Here is a 7,698-nt window from a genome sequence, read left to right as displayed (position 1 = left end):
ATTTTTGTTTTGTTTTGTTTTGTTTTGTTTTTGATCAGCCTGCACGCAGTCCTCGGTTCCCAACCCCGCAGTGCCGCAGCCAAAGCCCGAGCAAGTTGCTGCAGTGGGTGGGGAAATCTGGGGCTGCACCCACCTACGGGCCCACGGTACCTTGAGGCCGCCCGTTGAAGTTGCAGAGCTCAGAGAAGCAATGAGACCACCCGTACTTGCACCTCCCGGGGCAGGACCCAAATGGCAGCCGTGCTCCCCCTTTATCCTCACACTTGGCACACCCCGAAAAAACGGCGCCCCCCAGAAAACACTGTGGGTTTTGCACACAGTGGCTCTCGTATGGGGCACGGCGGGCGGACAACCGGCCCCTTGTTACCGAGACGGGATCCAAAGTCCGCTTTTCCAGGGAAGAAAGCCGAGCCGCGCAGAGCGTTTCAATGTGTGTTCAGTCAAAAAAATAAATATCAGTGGATTTTTTTTTCTTCAAGGCACAGCTCTTTGAACCAAGAGAAGTCTGTGCGCTCTCCAACCTCATACATGATGTGTTATACTGTAAACAATCCCGTCCAGGGCCGATCCTAAAACCCAGCAGACTTTAATGGGGCTATTCAAAAGAGCGGTGGCTGCGGGATGCGACCACTCTGCTGTCGAAAACAAGTATTTTTCCCTCCGTGCTATCAGGATATGACTATAGGAATGACTACAAAAGCGGGCGAGCGGTCTCCGGCCTCCACGGAGAGCAATGCATGCGATACAACCCCCCTGACTTCAGCGTCGTGTGCTTCACTCCAGGCGAAATGCGGCCGCTGTTTGAGCAGGGCACGTCAGAAACCCGGCTCCGCTCCGTACGAAGCGGCCGCGATTCGCCCGTTCCCGGGGACGCAGCCGGACGGGCCGGCGGCCGCCCCCTCTCCCCGCCGCCCCCCCCCCGTTACCCCCCCCCCCGCCGCCGTCGCTTTCGGTCCCAGCCCGGGGCTCCTTTGCTGCTCCTTCCGCAACACTCAAGTCACCCGTTCTTGTTCCGCGCCCGGAACTTACCCAGATTTATTATTTAGCGAGTTGTGTTCGCTATTTGCTTAAGCTCCTAATGACTACAAAGCTCCCGAGGGCAAATTTTGAGCTATCCCTGGGCTATTTGCTGCCACTGTTTCGGCTGCTGGCGGTCCCTTGTTTGCCGTGCGGCCTGTCTGCCTCGGTTTGGGTTTTTTTGTTTTGTTTTGTTTTTCCCTCGATTCGAAGATAGAAACCTTTACACTGGGAGAGTGACGGCCGATGCAGCCATGAGGCACCTCCTAGCGCAGTTTCCGAGAACGACCCTTTTCTCCCGCAGCAGCTGAGCCTTCTCGCGGGTACACACCCGCTCCCAGCAATTCCCACCAAAGGCATGAAAACTACAGAGATCCCACCCCGGTGCTGGTTGCTTTTCTGTCGGGGTCACTTTCTACCATGACACTGACATTTCGGGTGAATTCAGCTTCTCGTCAAAGCAGCATCGCGGCAAAGCGGCGATGCCCAGCCCCGGAGTCCAGCACGCAGGTAGCTGCCTGCTGCAAGGCCCCCGGCTCTGCGCACCCTCCCGGCGCGTCCCGGTGACAGGGGGCACGGAGTCGCCTCGGGTCAGGCGAGCGGCGTGTGGCAGAGCCGGAGGAGGAGCCCCAGGGCTGAGCCGCAGCCGCAGCCTGCGGAGCAGCAGGGACCCGACAGCTCAGCGCAGAGCGGGGCCGCCTCCGTTTCCTCGGAGGGAGCGAGGCAGACCTGGCTGGGCAGCTCGGGCCTGCTGTCTGTGCCGGAGGCTGCGCGGCCGCCTGCATCCAGCAATTCTTCCGTGCGTGGGTGGCAGGCGGCTAAAAAGGTATGGCTAAGTTTGGACCTCAGTCGGATGGGATGAGCGTGACTACCGCAACCAGACCCAGCCAGCCTGTGCCACACCGCCGCTGCGCTCGGGGACTAGCAGTTCTGCCTCTGGAAAACAAAAACACAATAGCAATTAAACGGTCGTCTGAGTGTGACTGCTTGTTTGGCAGAGACTGGACGGAACCCGGAGCCTTTCCCTCTCCAACGCACACACACACACGTGTCCCCTTTCCCTCCTTCCCCATCGCTACCAGAGGAGACCCACTCAAACCAGTCCCTGGGACGTGCAGTCACGGAAGGGCTCTTCAGCCACTGGGACGAGGCTCAGTCGGCGGGGCAACTCCCCCTGGGGGCGTATGCAAGGGGGACAAGTGTGGCCTCTTCTTTAAAATAGCAGCGCTGAGCAATAGCCGCAGAGTCAAAAATACCCTGCTAATACTAACAAATTGAAGTTTTCTTCTTCACGGACGCATTGTTACAGATCAGTTCATTCGTTAACATCCTCCTGTGCCCTTGACAATCCTGCTCAGCTGTATTTCTTCGCCGTCCGTTTATGTGGGTTCTCTTCTTGCCTTGCAGGACTATAAAAATCTCTCTCTCTCTCCCTCTCTCCCTTCCTCTCTTTTCCCTCTGAAGCTGGTTTCAGAGGAATGTTGGCTAGACCTCCTCCTCTGCTGCTTTCTTTCCCCTGTGATGGCAAATTCGGCGTCATTTGTGGACTTGCCCAATGCAAACATTGCACTAAAAAGCATTTCGAGGCATTTTACTGTTGCTCTGCATTCCTTTGATGTGGTCTATAGGCACCAGCTGCTGATGCCTCCCTATGACCCTTCAGTGGCAGCTACTAACAATTTCATTTTGTTTCCCTCGCTTCCCCCCAGCCACCACCACCCCCATTTCTCCCCTTTCAAAAATACGTTCTTCATGTCAAGGGTCACGACGGATTCCTCCCCCCAGTCTGACTCTGTGACCAGCGCGCTCCCCTCTCCCGTTTCCCAGGGAAGGGCCACCCCCAGCGGCACCGGGCTCCCGCTTCCTCGGGACACCAGAGATTTATTCGCTCCCCTCTCTGGTGGGAGAAGGGCGTGCGCTCTTGCCCGCCGGCGGGCGGCTCCCCGCGTGTCCTCGGGAGCGCCTCCCCACGCGTGTCGGCCCGCTCCGCTCCCCGCACCGCGGCTCCGCCGTGCCCGGGCTGCGGGGCGCCCTGCGGGGACGGGCCGAGGGGCAGCAGCCGCAGGACCTGCGGAGGGGCAGGGAGGGCCGTGGCAGCGCTGAGCCCCGCGCCCCGAGGTTGCCCCGGCGGTGCACGCGTGGTGGTGACACGCGGCCCCACACCCAGTCTGCCGAGGAGGGAGGCCGCCTGGCTCTGCCGGGGCGCTTTCTCCAGCTGCCGCCGTGTCGCCCCTCGGCCTCGGGCTCGTGTTGGCGGCAGCAGCAGGGGAAACGGGTCTTCAGGATGCCACGGCTCGCGCCGGCCAGGGGGTTTTAAGGCTGATCACGGACTGCAGCTGCGGGGTCCAAGTCCACACGCGTGTCGGAGGGAGGCTCCCCCCGCCGCGGCAGAGTGGCTGGGTCCGTGCTTGCCGGCTCCGCACCTCCTTGCTCCCAGGACCTGATTTTCCTTAGCAAAATCAGCTGCCGCAGCCCACCCGTGCACGAGTGGGTGTCCCTGGGCACGCGGGCTCCTGGGCGGGTGGCGGAGCCCCGGCCAGGGAGGAGGGCGGCACGGGTGACGCCCCCGGCGGGCAGCCGGGAGCCGCCCGCACCGAGCTCGATTCCCTGCCGCCGCCACGGCGACAGCCGTGACCGTGGCCGTGGGGCCCAGGCATGCCTCGGGCCGGTCAAGAAGCCTCAGAGCAAGAGCGGGCGGAGGAGAGAGGGCTCCCCACCCCGGCGGGCGCAGGCAGCGGGTCCGCTTGGTTTTGGTAACGCCATCCCTTCTCGCCCGCCCAAGTTGGGAGTATTGCAAGAAAAGCCAGGCTTCTACTTTTTGCTTGGGGCGGCTCATTGCGAGGAGCACTCCGAGAGGGCTGGAAAAGCCCGAGCGGTTTCCAAAGCAAACGACTCCCCTCATCTCCGAGGAAGAGGGGCCCCTGGCAAGAGAGCGCTCCCGTTTGGGCCGCGCCCGATCCTGCATGTCGCCGCACCGCGCCCGTGCTGCTCCCTAGCCGCGCTGTTAAGGGACCCCAGGCTCCTCGCAGCCCGGCGTGGGAGCCTCTCGCCGAGGCATCGCGCCCCTCCAGCAGCCCCCGGGCAGGCACGGGGGAAGCAGCGTCCCTCGCACGCTCCAGCCAGCCCCATGTGCACTGGCAGAGACTTTTCCCTTGTGAACAAGCGCGAATGTAAAACTAGCCCTGAGCAGATGTTCTCGCAGCCAGGCTCGTTTGGAGAGAGAGCCCCTTCCCTGCCTCTTCGTTCCTGCACTCTCGGCATTTACTATCCGCTTCCCCGCCCCCTCCCCAGCGCTGCCCAATGACCTCATTCCCTGCATGTTTGCCATTATGCTCTCCGTTAACCGACCATTTTTTTAAAAAAAATTAAAAAATATAAATTGCTGCTTTGTGAGATCAAAGTAACGATTTCTGCTGCATCTGGAGACTGGAGAAAAAAATTGGAGCAGCAACAGTTGCACAACTTCAAAGTGGTTTTAACAATGATTTTTCTCCTTCCTCTCCTCCCCAATCTTTCAAGCATCAGATAAAGACAATGGGCTCCGTGGCTGTTCTCCAAAGAAATAACCTGCCCAAAGGGCCATACAAAACCTCAAGTAGACAGGAAACACCTTACACGGCTTTCTTCTCTCGATCAAATAGAAAGAATACCCGACTCGGCTTTCTTCTTGCCCCAGTCCCGTCGCTCTTAAGCATCGTCTGCGGACTGTGTTATAACGTGTAGGGAAACGAGTTTCAGGCTCGGGCTGCGACTAAGTCTTTATTCTTTTATAGAGGCTTCTAAAAACCCAGCACATGCCCCATATAACACAACAGTCGCATGTAACCCAATAACTTGTAGGAAAGGAACACAGGGAGGGAGAGAGGGGAGAGACGAGCAGACGTCCTCGGTCGGAGAGGGTATGCGGAGGACGGAGACAGGCAGGTTCCCGGAGCAGGGGAGAAACGTTTGCTCCGTTTATTGCTAAGGATACCTCCGCTCCAGGACCCTCGGGATAGCTGATCCGAATAAAGGAGAGAAGAGCGGAGGAGTAAACCCACGCTGTCTCGTGCTGCCTTCTCTCCTCCCCGCTCCGCCCTGGTCACTTCTTCAGGAGCTCGGTGACCTCAATACGGTCTCTTTTCGTTCATTTCCAAAGAGAAATGCCATGACAATTCCCTGCCCCGCTAACTCATTCAGTTCCCCGAGTGTCCCTTAAACCCTCGGGTCCTGAGAACCGGGCGATGCCCGCAGCACAAGGCTAGAGGCCAGCGGAAAGGGCGATTCCGTAGGGGTCATCTGCTCTAAGGGCCTCGACCCCACACTGCCGACCCTCTGCCTCCCCTTCCCCCAGCACCTTGTCGCTTATGCTCCCATAACGATTTCAGGTTCGTGCCTGTCAACCTGGAGCAGGAAAGAAGAAAGCCCTATGGCGTGGGCTGGGTGGTTTCTTGCGACACGGAAAAGCGCCGATGGCGAATCTGAGAACCAGGAGGCTTGTTTGGAGCCCCGGGAACAGAAACCTTTGCAAAGAATGTTCTTAAAGTTTATAGAGAAGCGTATAAAACTAGAGAGGGAGAAGGAATCACCCAGAGAGCCGCAGTGGAGAAATCGCAACGCCTTGCCCGCTGTTAGGGAAATCAAGAGCAGCTTCGAGTCTCTCCTCCAACGCTGAGTAAGACCGAGCTGGGTCGTCAGCAACGAAAAAACAGCTCAGACTCTGGGCCCGCAGCTGCAGGTCTGCTCATGAGGCGCTCCTTCCTCGCCCAGCGCCTTTTTCCCTGGGGCTGGATCTGCAAGACCCTCGGGCCCCATCCCTGCCTCGCCGCCTCCCCAGGAGGCTGCTGGCCCGGCAGGCCGGGGGCCAAGGGAGCCCTGTCCCGCTGGGCAGACCGGCCGCATCTCGGTCACACCTTCCCTCGCCCGCGGCTTTCCTCCGCCTGCGCAGCCCTTGGCAGCGGGCATGCGGCCCGGCCCGCCTTTCTTATCGCTTTGCCTCCTCTGTTTTTCGTACCGTTTTTTACCCTTTTGATTTTCAAACGCGCCTCTCGGGCGGACGCTGTCTAGCCGGTGCGGTGTGACTAATCCTCTTTGCTGCCGCAAAGATTTCAGGGCTCCCTCTCCCCTCTTTCGGTTTCACGACTGATCCGCGGCGACTTGCTCTCCAGGTTTGCACGGCGCGTTTCATAAGCCACGCTTCAAAGGCTTTCTTTTCGTTTTAACCTCGGTGATGGAAAACACTTTAGCAAACGCTTCCCCCTCCCGAGAGATCGAGAATGAAATAGCGCCCAGGCCCTAAAAACCCCGCTGGAGGCAAGCTACCTCGGCGGTACCACGTGGATGGAGCAGAGCCTCTGGTCCCACCAGCTTTTGCTCTCAAAATCTCCGCTTTAAAACATAATTCCCTCCGGCGCCCGGCCATAAACCCGAGACGAGTGCGGCAAGACCTCGACTTTCCAACCTTCCCGCACTCTCCGAAATTCAGCACAAACCATCATCGTAAATCACTAGGGAGCAAACGTTGCGGAATCGGGATTTCTGCAGCTGCAAAGCTCTCCTTCTCCACAGCTTCACGGCTAAGCACGGAGCGGCTCTTCACTTCGGAGAGCACCTTTTCGTTAGTTCATTGCCGTTTTCCAAAATGTGTCTGCATAGTAACAACATTGGGCTTGTTGGCATTAACTCTTCCTCTGTAATTACAATACGAGATTTCGAAATTGCTTATCTCCCATTCGCAACAGCAGCTACATCACAAAAAGGGGGAAATACCAGTGGAAAAGCAAAACTATTTCAGAAATCAGATCATGTTTATTTTTGGAGGAAAAAACCAGCAACAAGCCTGTAACCTATTTCGAATGCGCCTGATGGCAGATGGATTTCATCTCTTTTCAGAAAAATACAGGGGTTGACACTTCTCATTTATGCGCTGGCGCAGCTCGAAAGCTTTTTAAGGGTCTACAACCGTATATATAAACATAAACATAAATATATTTCTTCACAGAAACACTCTGAATTTTGACCCTTGGGTTTTCGTTTCGGTGTGGGGGTCCTAGCTACTCGGGGAGGAGAATGGTCTTTCTTTGCTTCATTACTCAAATAAGAAACTGATCGGGGAAAAAAATAGGTAAAGGAACGGACGCGTATTTGAATATTCATTGATTTGATCACTGCTGTATCTCCCAGAATGCCCAATCCGAGACAGATAGATGGACACACAGATGGACAGGTCGACAGGCAGGGAGATAGACGGATTTCACAAGTTAGAAAAGACACTTGGGTTCAGCCTTGCAAGGGGAGGCACAATTCAGAAAGCGGAGTTTACTCGGATTTATTTATTTGGATGGAAGCATATATTGCTTTTGGGGGCAAAGAAAACCGCATCGACACTTTCAAGTTCAGAGCGAGAACGGAAACGGAGATTAAGCTGCTCCTGAAAAGTCGAAGATACAATCGTTCTCCAGAAAAGATGGCCTGGGAGCTCAAACACAGCGCAAAGACGGGTCATAACCACGGGCCACATCACTCATACTCACCCCTTCTGCCTTGCCCGCGGGTGGTGTGGAGATCAGAGACAATACTTCAAGGATGCCTCCAAACAGAAACCAGGCACAGAAACAGCAGACTACGGCATACACACAGAGGACGCTCCCACCCGACACACGCGCGGAGTGAGTGGCAGGCGAGCCCCGAGGTGCAGGCTCC

Source organism: Struthio camelus, chromosome 1 (assembly GCF_040807025.1).
Source record: "Struthio camelus isolate bStrCam1 chromosome 1, bStrCam1.hap1, whole genome shotgun sequence".
Taxonomy (NCBI): Eukaryota; Metazoa; Chordata; class Aves; order Struthioniformes; family Struthionidae; genus Struthio; species Struthio camelus.
This window is presented reverse-complemented; position numbering follows the sequence as displayed.